Here is a 17,501-nt window from a genome sequence, read left to right on the forward strand (position 1 = left end):
CGATCCCTCCTCACCCCCACCCCCGCTCCACCCCAATCATTATCTCCAGCTCTGGTGTGTTGCCTGTCAAGTTGCTCTGTTCTTCATTGTGGCTTTTTTTGCCATGTGCTTTCCTTGTAGCCTTACTCGATTCTTACACAGGAACAGGCTTTCATAAATAAGAGGAAAAGCTTTACTCAGAAACTGGCGAAGCTTATTGGGTGCCCGGGTTCCATCAGACAGGGACCGTCAGAAAGGATGTTCAGACAAAGGATGGGGGAGCCGCCAGCCCTGGGGGTTCTGAAGGTCTGCCCTGCCGGGCGCTGGGCGCTGGGAACATCTCAGAAGCACTCTGGAACAGCTGGGAGAGGAGATGGCCCATTGGACTGGGGCACTAGTCACGCGTGTGCACGTGGTCTTTCCCTGCACCACTTTGCTCTATCACTGAGATTGGAACACAGTGTGTCAGAGAAAAATCCCTTTTCTCTGGCATCTCTCTAACATTCCTCACGACCCCTCCTCTGAAAGGACAGTGTCCTGCTTCTCCTCATCCCCTGACCCTGTCACTGCTCTGGTGGGCGGTGGGATGGCCCTGAGGGAGGGCAACCCGCCATAGTCGCTCTCCTGGCCCCAAACACCCCCAAACACCCCCACAGACACCCCAAAATCACGCTTGGCCAAATGTCTGGGCACTCTGCGACCCAGGCAAGTTGGCACATAAAATTAACCACCACAACTCAACCCCAATTCCTAGCTCTTATGAAGATATTTTAATAGTTGAAAAAGAGGGCTACCCCCCCAAGGTTACCCCCTTAGGTGTGTGAGGGAATGGGCGACAGCCACCAACAGTCTAGGAGTGTGAGCTGTGGGCAGTAGTGTGTGAGATTAATGAAATATGTAATATCAACAAACAAGGTGACAACAGGCTTTTACAGTGTTTTCCACGCTAACTAACTGCAAGCACATCAAATAAAATTTGCCTTTCCAAATAAGCTGACCCACAGGTCTCCATGCCACCTGAATGCACAGATTTCTCTCCAAAACAGCCTTAGGCGCATTCTAAAGTCTTAGTGAGCCAAGTAGTGTTGAAATTATTCTTCAGACCAGTTTTCCTTTCTGGGAGTGAGTATCAGAGGGAAAGACAGTTTACATGCCGCTTAAATGTCTGCCCAGCTTCCCAAGATAAACCCTAGATGTTCCAAAAGAAGGACGGGTCTAGTACTGGAAGTGTGCATACTTCAACTCTGCCACTGATGAAGGTCAAAGCTTGCATTTAAGGAAGTTTTCATGGACACCCACACCCACACCCACGCACACACATACACAGCACACACACGCACACGTGTGCGCACACATGCGTGCACACAGAGCAACTAAGCGACGAGAAGCAAAGAGAAAGGTATGAGTTGAAGAGCAGGGTACCCCCGGGACTTCTACTTTTCTTAGGCAATTTTCATGTCAATGGGAAAATAGAAAATGTGAATAAGAGCTTGTTTTTCAAACCTGAGGGAAGATTCTATCTTTACCCCCAAATTCCAGTGTATCTGTGGGACCTGTCAATTTAGGTAGGCTTTTTAAGCGAGACTCCTAGCTCACCTTTCCTTTGGGTGGCGGCTGGCTTGCTGTCACAAAGAGAGAATGGACTCTCCCCCGACACCCCCTGTATCTTGAATGTTATAGAAATCTATAGCTTTACTATGTTAAAGTTAGAACTGCTACCAAAAGCTCAAACTTTTTCTTTAGATAAAATAAGTCCCCAGTCCCATTTTGACAATTTCTTTTCTTGTCACCATAGCTGATTGGAAGTATCCCCCGGGACTGTACTAATTTAAATTAATTCTTTTGTGCAGAGATGATGTTGGCTAGGTTCTTCCTTCCCACCATTTCAATGGTTTCTAAATTTTTACTTCTCCCCCAGCCTCTGTTGGCCACCAGCCAGGTTGGAGGCAGTGACCCCTCACCCGTTCCCGTGCTGCGCGAATGGCCACCTCCAGCCCTCGCTCACCTGTGGCTCTCAGCCCCCGTCAGACTGTTCTCATGCAATGGAAGTTTGCTTCTTGTTTTATGCCCTGGGATTATCTCCGCACCCTTGCAGGGCTCTGTTTCCACGTGTACCTTTGTTACTTATTTCTGAGGGGTCCGTCTCAGATGGGAGGCTCCAGGGGTCGATCTTGATTATTCCTTTTGAACAATGGCTCTCAGGGTGCCCTCTGATATTTTGAATAAATGCTGCCGATGATTAATAAAATGAAATTCTGAAAGAAAGCTCAGTTTTACAGACATCAGCCAGGGTCACAAACAAATATTTTAGTATCATATTCAACCATGAAATCATTCATTACTTGAATTAATTGTTATGATGTATTGGTATGATTCTCCTTAACATCAGCATGAGAGTTCTCCATGGGGCACTATCCCACTGGGAGTCCAAAGGTGTAGAACCTGGGGTATTCTTCAGAAAGAGGAGGGCTACTCTGGGCCCCATTTCTTCTTCTTCTTCTTCTTCATTCTTAGCACCCTTGGGATTTCTCCACTGGGTTGGTGTAAGCATTTGCTCTGCTTGGTTATGAATGGGTTCCCTTCATTCCTCAGCAACCCCGTACAGATTCTCTGTGTATTGTGAACTTGGTGGTGGGGAAACGGAGGGAGATGCTATTTCATTGCAACTGTTCTAAGAAGGATCGCCATTGTCATTAAATAAAATACATGGTGGCCGCGGAGTAATGAGAGCTACCTTGTTGACCTGTCAGGAGAGTTACTCTGGGACGCTACCTGATCCTCCCGGCGAATACTGCTATCATGAAGGCATGTCTCTCTTCAGAGACATCCTCCAGTCATTTTCAAAGGAAACCCTTTCAAGCATAATTCTACTTCCTTTAATATTATAAGCAGTATTATCTAGCTTCAGAACTGGTGACATTTACTGAAGAGGCATCAAAATATTTATTGTTTCCCCAAATCAAGCCTCCCTCAGAGTTTGGTGATTTCCCTCACTCAGGCTAATCAGGAGTGTTGCACCCTCTAAAGAGAAATTTTAAAAGAGGAGGGCCTAGAATGTTTTGAACAAAAGAAGGACTAAAATGAATTATAAACATGGTCTCCCAGGTCATCATAGGGCCATTGACCAACGAGGTTGAAAGTGTCCGAGCTCCTATGTTTGTATTTTACAAAACGATATTCTACTACGTACAGCTGGGTCTGAGGTATGTGAGGAGAAGCACGTTAGTAACCAGCACCTAGACGTGAGCCATGCATATGTCCCCTGCTCTCTTTTGGAGCTCGAAGAACTCAGTTGGGACTGGACCCACGTGACTTTCTCCAACCTTCCCTGTCACGAGCTGCTACAGAAAGATTCAGAATCTGAGTCTGAGTGCCTGGATCCTTCCCAGTGTCCACAAACGAAAGAACACATAGATCAGTAGCTTCTGGCGTGGCCTGCTTGTCGCTGTTACTGTAAGAACTAGCACATGCTTTCGTAAGGGGATGAATGAAGTCTGTCTGGCTTAAGTAGGAACAAACGCAGTGAACCTTGAGAAATGCTATATCCTCTTTCTCTTTTGTTTTTCCTTTTGGCAGGTTTTCGTGGGAATCTGTGTTTATTTGTTGAGGGCCGATCTTTGTGTTCGTAGTTGAACTGAAAAGGATAAGAAGGAGGAAGAGGTAGGTAAATGCAGCAGCAAAGCTTTCATTGACAAATGAGGGCGCGTCTCAAGCAGAGTTTGATTTTCTTTTTTTAAGTGTGGACTTGAAGACCTTTCAAAAACAGTTCTTAATCTCACGAGGCTTCAAAGAATCTGATAATAGAAATACGGTGAGACTGATGCTAGTAATCACGGCCCTTGGTGTCAGGGTGATCACTTTTAAAGAGGGTAGGCTGCTAATCCACACCTTTGTATGGCTTCCCTTGGATTTTCAGACTTCCGTGCAGTCAGGGGACAGTATTGCATTTCAAACCCAGAATAGTTCCAAGGAGAAGGTGGGAGACCTAATCACAAGTCCTTGACTGAAGAATGCAACCGAGACTCAAAATGTCAAGGGCTTGCCCAAGCTCTCGGGGCCGAGGGGTGGGGCTGCAGGAGGCCCGGGGCCATCTCACCCCGAAGCCACGTGGCCCCGTTCTCCTGGGACAGAGGTTGTCCGGCAGGCTGTGTCAAGTGGAATTTTCTAAGTGACTCTGGTCCGCACACAGATGTACTATGTCAAGTCAATGACGTGTCTCTCTTTTAAAACAAAACAATGTCCCTCACAGTTGTCCCCTTGTGCGTAGATGGTGGCAAATTATTGTTTGCCAAGCCTTCTATCTCCTCCCTTTCTGTGTTCCATTGAGATCATGGAAATGCAAAGTAAATAGCCATGGAGTAAAATGCCTCGGAGAGTATTTATTTAAGAGTATTGTTCCAGGATGTGCACAAAGATAAAGACTTTGTGTAATGAATGAGTGACTCCAGAGGCCAAATACCAAGAAGTTATATTCTGTACCCGGTGTGTCCTGGCCAGGGCGGGGTCACTACGAGCTGCCTCAGGACATGCCCTTAACAAGGGTCACCTTGCCCAGCAAAAACCAGTCCTCCACATCCATGGGGACAGGTGGAAGCTCAGTAAAAAGAGCATAGGGAAAATTCCGGGCTGTTGTCAGTGTGTCAAAATGTCAAGGTGGGAAGAGGCACTCAGAAATCGGTTCAAGACGGAGGAAGAGGCAGCGGCAGCAAGATGCGCGGAGCGTGCGGCGTCCCGGAGGCCGTCCTGCACCCACAGGCTGGGGCAGCCCGGGAAGAGGTCTGCAGCTGGGGAGCTTGCTCTTCATCAGTTCCTCCAGGGCCCAAAAGAGAAATAGCAGTGTTTGCTTTGGGGTCACGTCACCTCTGCGGGGAAGGCGGGGAAACCATCGGTGTTCGGGAATCCAGTGTAATCGGTTTCAACGTCACCCTATTCTCTACAGACGCAGCAAACAAACAGACAGACAGACAAAACACGGATAGCCTAATTTGGAATAAAATACAAAGCAGGGAACATGCAAATGTCTCTGCATATTTAATGATTATTGACTTTTTAAGTTGGTTTTAAAATGAAAGCTTTCTAGATGAAATACAGATTTGGAAGGATTACTAGAAAGTGTGGCCTGAGCACCCACCACCTTTATATTAATTTCTTGCCTTTATGCATTAAGCTCTACCATTTTCCTAATTTCCTATAAACACCTATTGGCCGTGTGAATTGTTTTATCATCGAAAATGCCGTCGAGGAAACCTAGTGGTGTGATGAACAGACTTTTCATACAGACCTGTTAATTCACCGATTGCATTTGAAGTCAGCTTTAAGGTGCTCCTGAAAAAAAGAAAAAAACAAAAAACCAGCATTGGACAAGCACTGTCTTCTTCAGGGAACAGGGCGTATTGCCTACATAATCTGAACATACAGAAGTGAGTTTTATTGATATGGGAACACATTTTATTGCTTTCTCTGATGTAGTGGGTTGGATTCCCCATTTCATTAAAGCAAGATTACTGGCCCTGTTTCATTATCACTGTTCTGATTCTCGGAGAAAATAATCTTCCACATCGTTTTTTGTTACTTAATTATAATAGTGGGTAAGGATCATAAAATTTACATGGAACTGTCTTTGTAGAAATACACAGAAAGCACGGTCGTTACGTGAGGGGTGTGGAGAAAGCACACCTTTTGTCTTTTTCTTTTCTTTTTAAATTAGATAGCAGGAGTGGGAGAAATCCTTAGGAGCTCCCACACCCTTTTAGAGATTTTTCACTCAGCATACATGACGTGATTGCTCATATTCCCACGGACTCTTGGGTTGGATGGATATCAAAGAAATTCCCATTCCATAGATGGATAGACTAAGAGCATCAGGGCCACTAACTACTCCCCCGACCCCAGTCCCCGGGGAAAGAACAGGTGAGAGTTCAAAGACCAAGAGGAGAATCTGAGATGCCCCAGCACCAGCTCCTCAATCCAAGATACAAAACGTGGCCACAGGTTGCAACCAAAGTTTTTGCTAATTGATGTCAAATACAATCTTTTCAGTTTCTCCTGTCTTGTCAGAGACCCAAGAAAACCCTTTGTCTGTCTCTCTCCTGAAAATTCTGTTCCACTTGGACGCTTGCCTGCTTCCAGTGGATGATCCCTTACTTGCAGGCACCCATCCTGCCCCTGGCAGTGAATGGCAGCCGGCCCGGGCTGCCCGCAAATCCCCGGGCACTGCCACCAGGGAACCAGAGGTCATGCCTTCCTTGGACACACTTTGCCCCCTTTTCTGTCTACACTGGGAAAGGGGACACTTACCCAGCAGCCAGCGACTGTGGGAGATGCCTACAAAAGCACAGAATCTACCTCATGGGGGTGCCGAGGATGGGAAAAGGCATCCCGTGCCACAGACTAGCATGTTCCTTCGCACCCAGAGAGGACCCAGTGTAGGCCGGCTATGAGTTCCTTTATGAGGAGTAGAGCATCCATATCAACACCAGTATCTCATTTAATTTCCAGTCCATGGGTTCTCAAGCATGAGTTCCAATCCTGAGTTTGCTGCCCCACATTCTGGTTCAGTTGGGGTGGGGGGGGCTTGACCTGGTTAAAACCTCCCAGGTAGCTGTGATATGCAGCCGAGGTTAAGAATCACTACTCCAATGGGTGAGTCTGGTGATGGGTATTAAAGAGGGCATATACTGAATGGAGCACTGGGTGTTACACGCAAACAATGAATCATGGAACACTACATCTAAAACTAATGATGTAACGTATGGTGATTAACATAACATAATAATAATAAAAAAAGAACCACTGATCCAATCCCTGCAGTGGAAATGAGTGTCCCCTAATTTCCAGAGGTGAATACAGAGGCCCAGAGGGGTTTAGTCATGGGTTCAAAGTCACACAGCTGGGTGTGGGAGCTATGGCTATTAACCTAGGTTTTCTGAGCCCAACGTTCGTTAATACCCTTTGGGCAATCGCTCCGGACATTAGCTGAGTCTGGGGATCATCGAGGAAGATTTTACAAGGACTGATGCTTGGACCCCATCCAACAACCAGCATCCTTATTTTCTAAGCCCCCTGAAGGAATCTAACATGAGTCATAGATCTGGGGACAACTTCACTAACCTGAAAATGCAACACCTGTAGACAAATTCCCGGGGTGCACTTGAGCAGGTGTTGGATCCAGGACACCAGCCCCAGCCCCCCCGATCAGAATACATGGGGTGGGGGCCGAGGACGTGGATTTAAAATTGTCAGAAACCTTTCCTGGCAATGTTTTTTACAAACGGAATTTTGGGAACTACCTACATTATGCACCAAGTGTTTACATTTAAGTAGAGTTCCCTGTTTCTCTCCCTTCTCCTTCCCACTTCCTTCTCTCCCTGTCTGTCACGTTTCTCTTCCCCATCACTTTCTCTTTCAGTTCTTACTGTAATAATATAAAAAATAATTTCTACATTATGTTTTATTCTACCCTTGCGGCCTGCAAGTATTTTCTTAGTCAATAGTAGTATATGGAAAACGACTTTCACACACACACACATCTTCCGTAGTTGGTCTGTGTATTAACAAAAAATGAATCTACCTTCTTAGGACAAACCTATTTTAGACTGAAAACTTTTAGCAGAAAATCGTACATGATTCTCTCATCTATTAGCAAAGTTATTGAAGAAGTACAGTCTTGTCCTTCATTCTCCAGCAAGCAGAATTATGCATAGGTTGGAACCATTTCTAATTTCAATTCATGTGGTCCTAGCCCTCCTTCTCTTGCCAGCGAGGGTAAAATGGTATGGGAGGCTTCTGTTGACATTTTCTGAATTCACTGGTACAGAAAACAGAGAAAGAGAAAACGAAATAGGGACAGAGGAAGGAAAGCCGGTAAATGGAGAAACTGAAGTCAGCAAAGGAATTACTGGTGAGGATAGAGCAGAGGAGAGTCGGGGAAAAGGAGCTGGGAGAGGACAGGGGCTCGGAGAAAGATCTAGAAGAAACGGAACTGCAAACAGTGGAAGAGCCACGTGCAATCCTTGCGGAGTTTCACCAAGTGTTTTTTATCTGCCCCTCAAACAATCCTGTGATTGTCCTGCCCGAAGAGGACTCTGAGGTTCAAAGTGGTCAGGGCCTTGCCTGCGGTTCTGTCTCAGGAGGTGGTGGCGGGAAGCCAGATGGGGTCTTCTGGACGCCCCATCCCCCTGCAGCCGAGTCCCAAAGGCCACGCAGGAGGGTGTGCGCGCAGAGCAGACCAGGCCCTCCCTCGGCTGCACGGGCAGCTCACAGCCCCTGGTCTGCACCCGCACTGTCCTGGGAGGGACCCCCGACTCGAAGCACAAGTCAGACACACTTGCGGGTTTTTTGTTTCCCTTCTCTTGCTGTAATCCCACATTAGTGGGTGGTCACTAGGATCTCCCTTCTCTTGCCTAACTAGGGCCAAAGCTGCCGCTCCAGTCGGATGTTGGGCCTAGTGTTTCCTTCCTGGGGAGCTGGCTGATCCCAGGGGACCAGAGCCTGTGGGTGCTGCGCCCGCATCAGGACAGCCGCTAGACCCGCACAGCGGCGGGGTGACGGCCGCGGCTCGCCGAGACCTCAGCGCACCGGGGGCCCAATGACGCAGTAGGACGTTGGTGCGCCGTACTTATCACTCGTGGGCAATACCTGCCTTTTCTTTTTCAGGCTTGAAGGGAGAGGTGTTTAAACTTCACTGGCTCTTATCTCTCTGCTCTACTGCTTAGAAATGCAAGACGGCGCCTTCTACCTCCGGCTGATTTGCATGGCACACCCTCCATGGTGGTGGTTTTCCTCCAAGTACGAATGTAGGAAGCAGTTTTTGTGATTGAACTTGAAGACGTAACCACCTGCCTTTAGGCCTCAGAGTAGGTGGATGGGCTGGGAGACCCGGGGACAGCAATTTTAACCGAATGCAACAGAGGGTGAAGACTCCAAGCAGGGAGCCGGCAAGGAGCAGGGGATGGACTTGAGGCAGAGTGGGGAGCAGCCTGGAAGAAAAGAGAAAAAGGATACAAACAGCTTGGATAAATGTATCAAAATGTAACGAATGCTCTGGCAGGTCCAGGCATGCCAGATACACAGGGAAGAAACGCATTCTCAGCAGCCCGCAGGCTGGGGGATTTTAAGTGTTTCGGTTCCATGTCGCTGGGTCATTTTACAAGCCTGCCCTTTTCCTCGGCTAGGGATGGTGCATCACTGGGGAAAAAAAAACCTCACAACATTATCGTGTTTTTCTCCACTTATCTCTCGTGCTTGTTTTATGAGCCAAAAGTCGTGTCATCCGAGCAACAGAGGAGTAAAAACAGGGGCACAAAGATCCTGCTGTGTGTGCAAGTCTTGGAAATCTGTTTTCCTGGACAAACAAGTTAGTTGAAAGAACAAAGTCTGAAAGTGAATCATAAACTCTTGTTTTGTTAGAGCAGAAACTGTTTTTGAAAACATCTATGTTGGATTTGGGGGCCCAGACCGGCAATGGGGGGCCAGAAATAAACTGGAATCGTCTGAGAGGGAGTAGACAGACTGAAGAGTGTGTTCTTTTTTCCCCTTTAATAATTGAAAGGCAAAGATAACACACATTTTTCAGCACACTGAAAACATTATAGCCTGTTTAAGTCTTCAAGTAAACAGCTTTTGTTAACTCTCACATAAGTGAATTTAATAAATGAAAAAAACCATCCTTAATATAAAAGCTTTGTCAGAGGCCCAAAATGAATTTCGAATGTGGCTTTACAGGAATTAATGTAAGCAATCTGGTGATGACTTGCCTCTTTTAAAATAAATCCTAAGGCATTATGAATTATTGAAAATTATGTAGTTGAAAGAAATCCTCTGAATTGTATTACTTTCTTTACTGGAAAATGGTAATGCTCTTTTGAATGGGAAAGCAAACTATATTAAATTTAAAAATCCAAATACTTTACTTTGAGGCAATATAGTCAAATACTTTCTTTCTTTTCAGGACATTAACATATGTATTGGGAAAGCTTGGGGCATCTGCATAAAATGTATATGACTACTTAGAATGTAGACATACTTGTTTAGACTTCTTAAAAACAGCTTAAAATATGGGGCACCTGGGTGGCTCAGTTGGTTAAGCGACTGCCTTCAGCTCAGGTCATGATCCTGGAGTCCCGGGATCGAGTCCCGCATCGGGCTCCCTGCTCAGCGGGGAGCCTGCTTTGCCCTCTGACCCTCCCCCCTCTCATGCTCTCTCTCTATCTCATTCTCTCTCTCAAATAAATAAATAAAATCTTAAAAAAAAAAACGACTTAAAATTTATCTTTAACTTTATGATCTGGGGAGTAAGCCTAGAGAGTGCAGTTTCTGTTTATACACACCACAGTGCTTGGGAGATACTTGCCCATTTGTAAAAGCTGGCTGACTTTGAAAATGTCCAAGAGGACCTGTCCAAGCAAAAATAAAATATCAGCTTAAGCATTTGGCAAATTATTCCACAAGCAAAACCGAGAAGATTTTCCTGAGTTTTAAAATGAGCAGATTAATAAAAGTTTCCCACTTTTGGATAACACATTAAAAACCATAGCACTTCCATTGTTTTGGAAATCCGTGAATCAAGCTCTCCGTTCCTTTCCTCTGGCAGAGGAACTGACCAGTATTTGACTACGACTGAATGAATAGAGGTATATAAAAGAAGGAATTCTCCACTTTGACTATCTGTAGTTTTCTTTCTTTCTTTTTTTTCCCCTACTGATTTAAAAAAGAGTCGATCAATGTTGCTTCCCATTCTTATGCATGGCTGTAATTCAAGGTCAAGGTCCTGAAAATGCCATCTGAGTTCTGTACATGCTGAGTTTTCCAAGTTACTTTTACTAGTTTCTCATTTTGTCTTGATCTACCAGTGTAGGCACAGGGAAATTATTACTTTTCCTTCATACCCTTGAGAGCCTAGAATGTTCTAGAGAGCTGGGGCCAAGGGTCCTAGCAAACAGTTGTGGAATGCTTATGCCCTGCCTGGCCGGGGCTGGCTCGCAGGCGCATAGTCCTTTTGAACATACCGTTTAGGTGCGGCACGGATGCGATTTTGTTTACAGGGCAATGGTCCTCCTGGTTACACTCTGCCAGGAATCCAGGCTTATTTCCCAGAAATAATGCTCTTCCAAAGGGTAGATAAATATCCCCTCCCATTATATGGAGAGTTAATAAGATAACCCGGGAACTCCAGGCACACACCCAAGGGCAGCGTTGAGGGTGCAGAGCTGAGGCACGAACCTGTCACGAGGAAGACGGAGGGCACGCAGGGCACCAGACAGGTGAGCGGACAGAGCCGTGCGCAGACCTCGGCGCCAGCCACGAGCAGGCTGTGGCCGGGCTCAGAAGCACACAGAGCAAGGAAGCACCTGTGAGTTTCACCTGGCAGAGTGTTAGGAGGAAAGCCGAGACTGAGGACAGGGTCTGTAAGGAGGGGCAGGTAGGTCAGGAAACCCTCACACCTACATGTGTCAGTTGACACATTGAGGTGCGTGACCGAGAGCGGAGAACTAGTCGTTCATAGAACAGGTTCTGTTTCCTTAGGACGTAGCCCAGAGAGGGAGCCAGCCGTGCAGTCGGCACCTCAGACCCGCAGGGACGGATGGAGAGCGGAGGCAGCTCGAAGGGAATGGTTAAGTCTGCCCTGGGACTGCAGGAAATCTCTGCTGAGGGAAACAATTTGAGTTCTGCCGTAGTGGATGAGAAATAATTTTCTAGATGTAAATTTAAAAGTTAAGTGTGTTCTTGGCACAAATTAATGAAAGGAAAATGCACGCCTGAGGCATAATGAGAATTTCAGGGGGGCTGGAGCAAAGGTGTTATATGGGAAAGGAGAGGGGGAGGGAGTGGAAAACATGAGAGATGACACTCACGGGGGAGCTTGGGGAAGACCAGCGAGGCCAGAATGAATGGGGAGCATGATGTGTGTGTGTGTGTGTGTCCGCGTGCACACACGTGCATGTATGTGGTCATATCCACGCTCATTTGATTACCTGAGAATGAGCGTAGGCACAGGGGAGCAGACTCTGGGGGAAAGATGGCAATTTCAATTTGGGGCGTCTTCCGTGCGCAGAGGTGTGGGACCTCCATGCAGAGATGGCTGGAATGCAGGCAGAATTACAAGTGGGATGACATCTTTAACGAAGAAACACAGAGCCCTCCAGGTTGGCACAGGCAGGATGGCATCCATGCGGGGAGGGCAGCAGGAGCCCAGGACTTACTCACCACCCCTTCAGGGAGAAGCACAAACAGCCCTCCCCATCCCTGACACAGTGAGCCCACATCGACATTTCCCATTTCCCATGTCACTCTACAGCACAGCTAAAATGAGTTTGCACTGTTTCAACAGTGCCAGAGAATGTTCCTGGAAGATTTCCATTAAAAGTAATCAGTTTCACAAACCTGGTATAATGTCCATATACCATCAGGTCTAAGCACACACTGATCACACTGGTGTTCTACATTATAGCATCTCTGAGGTTCCCACGCACCTGCCAGGCACTGACAGCCAGGCTACCCTTGCCTGAATCACATGTGACTTAGCTGTTATTCCTGGGGCATGAAGAGGCGGTGAAAACCCTCGATAGTTCAGCTGACCAAACACTTAAAGGCTAAGAAAACTCATTTGATGATGATAAAGGAATCAATTCACCAAGAGAATACAACAATCCTAAAGGTTTATGCACCTAAGAGAACTTATAAATACATGAAACAAGAACTGATAGACATGCATGAAGAAGCGGAAAAATCCATAGCCCTAGATTTCAATACCTATCTCTCAACAATTGATACAAAAAAATGGAAAATTGGCAAGAACATAGAAGATTTGAACAACACTGCCAGCCAACTTGACCTAACTGGCAATTATGGACCAAACAGAATACACAGCCCTTTCAAATGCATGCAGAATATTTACCAAGATATGTTTGGTCATAAAACAAAAGAAACGAAAGCATATTTTCACATAAGAATGTGCCAGACTATTTTATAGAGGGTGACTTTGTAATATCCAAAAAGTGGAAACAGCCCAAAACCCCATCAAAGGTGAATGGATAAACAAACCGGTCTATTCACACAATGGACCACCACTCAGCAGTAAATAAAATGAACAGGTGATGCATACTACAAATGGATGAATCTTAACATAACTAAGCTACGAAGAAGAAGTCAGACAGAAAGAGGAACTTGTACAATTCCACTTAAATAAAGTTCTAGCAAACTGATCTGTAGAGACAGGAAACCAGATCAGCATTTCCCTGGGGAGAAGGATGCCAGGGCGGAATCACGAAGGGACTCGAGGAGGCATTTGGACATGTGGATGCGTTCATTTTCTTGACAGAGGCAATGGCTTCCCAGATACACATATGGGACAGGCGAAGCTGTGTACTTTTAAGATAGGCAGTTTATTGCACGTCAATTATGCCTTAATAAGGTACTGAAAACCTCATAAGGAGAAATCAGAAATTTGAAATGAAGGTAGCCTTGTCTCATTTTTAATGAGCACTGTTTTTCTTCCCATCCTAGTGGTACATGAAACACTGGTGCATCCCACAGGAACATACGAGACTCAGTATGTTACAGGTACACCCTCCCCTCCTAGATCCTCCGTATCCGGTGCCTGAGAAGACAAGGGGCTTTGCAATCTATTTGCCCATGGAACGGTGTTTTCGAGTAACAGGTAGAAACTGAGGGTTAGAGCGATAACCAAGGATCTACAAAGAAAAGAGAGTCTAGACAACCCGGATTACAGAATAGAGCTTTCTAGTCAAGGTACACAGGTATTATCCCAACTTCTGCTTACTCATCTTCCTTGAGAACAACTAACTCTTCAGATGCAATCTTATGCTCTCGACTTGTCTAATATTTACCCAAGACTTTCGCTACAGCAGCAGAGCGTTATTTGGTTCCAATATGTTCTGGAACTTGAAGAGATTCTGCAGCTGGACGTTTGGGTTGGGAGCCACGAGCTCAGAGGCAGGTGAAACCTAAGGAGGAATGAGGTGGGAAGAGGTTGGAAGAGGGCAGCTCAGACCTCCACGGAGGATAAACATGAGATTCCTACAGAAGGAGCCTTCCAGGTCCCTTCTGACAAGCGAGAGGGGAGGGAAGATGGGTAGAAACAGCACAAGCCAGGCAGTGGAGGTCTCACCTTGCCAGGCCACCCCTGCCTGCTGTGGGGTCCATGCCCGAGGCTTGTTCCTGGTTACCAGGGAGGACAATTTCCCTGTCTGGTGTGCCATATTAATAATTGATAGTAAGATAACATGGCATAATTTTGCCCTTTATCATCATAACACTTTGACTTTTCAGGAATGTATATCTTTCCTCTCTCCAAAAAGGAGTGAAGGCATCTTGCAAACAAGATGGAAGAAAACAAGCAAACAAACATCATATGAAAGATTCAGTGCATGGGAAGCAAAGCAGGTGAAGCAGTGGATCTGGTGCCTAAATTAAACCCAAATTTTGAGCTTTGTGGCAGCCTTGGGGGGATCAGGAAGCATACACTGCAGGGCCTGTCGCTGGAGAGGTGGGAGCACCCTGCCACTCTGAGGGGAGGACCGCTCTCCTCATGCCCTGTTCCTGGCCAGCCAGACTCAGACACCTCATTGGACAGCCTTATCACCACCATTTCACGACAAAGCGCATCAATAGCTTTCATTTACATACAGCTTGAGGCAACTTTTAATAAAAATCAGATGTGAAACTGAGGTATGATTTCACTAAAATGTTTATTGTATCTAGTCCTTCATTGGGTCCGGGGATGGAACTTGGAATATCTGTGTCAGAGCATCCCTTCGATTATCCCCCTCGGTATTATTTCGCGGAGAGCCGGCTTTGGCAGGCAGCTGGGCTGCAGGAGATAACGATGACAATCGTTAGCATGGAAGCAGATGGCCTTAATTGCTGATTGGAGACAGACACATAAACCTTGGTGGGCAGATAAGCAGGGGTAGAGTTAATTCTTCCCTTAAAATATCAGAGAACCCGATGGGAAGGCTACCCCACTAGGCACAGAGGTGGGCTGTGGGGGTAACTGGATGCAAAGCCACACAGTCTTTCTCACAAAGCAGGCTGGGGTCTGTCCCAGAGTGTGAGGCTCTGTGCCGTTGGGAGCTCAGAGTGTCCCGTCACAGAGTGACAATTCCGTCGTGTCCGTCCCCGGGCCACCCCCACCATTGGCACCTGCATCCTGTGAGGAGTGCAGACTCCTGGACCCCACTCCAGACCTGTGGAATAGGAGTATTAACAGCGGGTGACTGGCAGGCTCAGGGGTGTGTGGCTTGCGCGCTCCCCGCTATACACAGATGCTCTGAAATTGGGTAACTATGCCCACAGAAGTCAGAGCTTGAAAGCAGTCTCCGAGCGGCTGCTGCTGATTCCGTGGGGCAGGGAGCAGCCCCTCTCCGGTCATCCCTGATTCCCATCCCTCTGCTTTCCTCCTTTGTTTCATCGCTTTCTTCCCCGTGCATTTATTGAGCAACTACTGTATGTGAGCCCTGCATAAAGCGCTGTGTTAGAGAACCAGTGTCTTGGGAGAGGTGAACTTCACTAAATGAGTCTTCCCGAAATTCTGCCTGTTTGGTATAAAAAGAGGGGCGGGGTACAAAACCGAAGCCCCGGGACATGGTGTGTTGTGAGAGCTAAATGTGGAATTCGTAGCAGGTGCGATTCACGGACTGCAGAGATTCTGTGAACAGCAGAACCGGCACACCCACCGTGTTCCAGACCCGGGACAAACTTCCGAGAATTCAAAGATGAACAGCCTTGAGTTTCTTTCCTTAGGGGGCTGAGGACCTAGCAGTGGGGGCAGGTAAGCTCATGCCAAACAGGTATACACATGGCTCCTCTCAAATCCCTGCTGGTTGAGACCCAAGATTCATATTTGGTTTCCAGTTACAGGTCGATGCCGATTTCTCGGACTTATTTTGCCTTCCCTTCTCTGGCCCCACCTGTCACCCCTCCAGAGTCAGAGTGTTGCGCGGAGGCCCTAGCTGCTTTTGGAGCCCAGGACAGCTCCCAGTGGGAGGCAGTTGGTGCGTGCAGGGCAGACATGACTCCTGGACTGGCTTCCTGTTTTCAGCCGGGTGTGGAAATGCCAAAAGGACAGCTTCACTTTCTGGCTGGATCCTGGCATTTCTCTTTGAATTTGCAGAGGAAGCATCGGGATTTCAGAAGCAAAGCCTCAAGCTGGTCAACCGGATATTTAAAAAGTTGGCCATCGTTGTAACGATGTTCTCATGTTCTCATGATGCAACAGGGGGCCAGGTGGAGCCCCGGCCTGCTTAAGATACCACTGCTTCCTATGGAGAAAAGTCTGGTGGCCAGGTCCAGAGAGGGAAGCCCACCTTCTCTGGAAGGTGTGATGCCCCTTTCCCCCTAGTTCTACCCACTTCCAGTACACTTCCCCAGACTGTCACTAAATGGTTGGTACACCTGTCTGCCTCGATGGCAAATATGGCTTTCTCTTCATTTATTCTGCCTTCATCATTCTTTCATCCACCCATTTGATAAATACCCGGAGGGCCTTCTAGGGGCCAGGCAAACGTGGTAATCAGCGGACACATAATGGTATGGCCGGCCGGTCAGTCCAAGAGCCCCTACCGGAGTTTGCGGGGTGCCCAGCTCCTGTTCAGCTACAGGGGCTGTCAGTGTGGTCTCAGTGCAACCCAGAACCCCCATAGCTCATCACGTGGCACGGAGCAGTCCCCAGGAACTCCTCCCCAACATCCACCACTACGTCCTTGACACAGAAGGCAGCTAAATGCACGAAGGTTAGTGTTGAGCCGCCAGCGTGGAAGGTAGAGGCTGCTTCTCAAGCGCTGAGGGGATTTGAGGCAGAAAGACTGAGGTAAAAGAAAAGACAAATTAATTAGCTTGTCAAATCCTTCTCAGAGAGCACAAATGCAACAGACTCTTGCATAATGAAATATCATTCCCCAGGAATGGGGAGCTTCCATACCTTGCTTCTCTTCATGTACCGATTTTTGTTTCAAAGGTACTTGTGAATTAGTGCAGATGTGGCAATGGTTGGATAAGATGTAAGAAGAACATTCTGCAACATTAAATAAGTCAAGTTACTCTTAAGTTTGTGTATGTGTAGGCCTACATGTTACAAGATTGGGACAGGATGCTCATTTTTTTACACGGGAACTCAATGGATGTTGAACACAAAGTAGCAAATTATTTTAATAAAAGGAGTTAATAAGAGTTTTATGATATTTCCAAAAGCACTTCTCAACTTGCTTGAATATTCAGATGCATTCTCTTGCCACTCATTAATTTATGGTTTGTATTTTGCATGACTATCGTGAGGAAAATTCCTGGGTACATAACCCTGAAGTGAATTTCTAAGGAGACTGCTCTGACCATTAACAACATTTTTCTATTTTTGGTTTTATTAAAAATTTCCCCGCAGTGAAAAATTTGGAAGAACTAAAGAAATACTTTGGTAGATCCAGCTACAAGTGAAAATTTGTTATAAATAACAGTCATTTATATGATAAAATATTTTTATATTTTCTGCAGTAATAATGATTCCCCTA

At 46.6% G+C, this 17,501-nt stretch overlaps 1 long non-coding RNA gene across 1 annotated transcript; it reads left to right on the top strand.

Annotated features, from left to right (window-relative positions):
* Positions 1-11,136: 11,136 nt before the first annotated feature.
* Positions 11,137-16,054, top strand: LOC110585893. The gene is made up of 3 exons (XR_002480646.1): positions 11,137-11,329; positions 15,619-15,769; positions 15,924-16,054. It is a non-coding gene; the product is annotated as an uncharacterized LOC110585893 (long non-coding RNA).
* The last annotated feature ends 1,447 nt before the right edge of the window (positions 16,055-17,501 follow it).

This window comes from Neomonachus schauinslandi, chromosome 3 (assembly GCF_002201575.2).
Source record: "Neomonachus schauinslandi chromosome 3, ASM220157v2, whole genome shotgun sequence".
Taxonomy (NCBI): domain Eukaryota; kingdom Metazoa; phylum Chordata; class Mammalia; order Carnivora; family Phocidae; genus Neomonachus; species Neomonachus schauinslandi.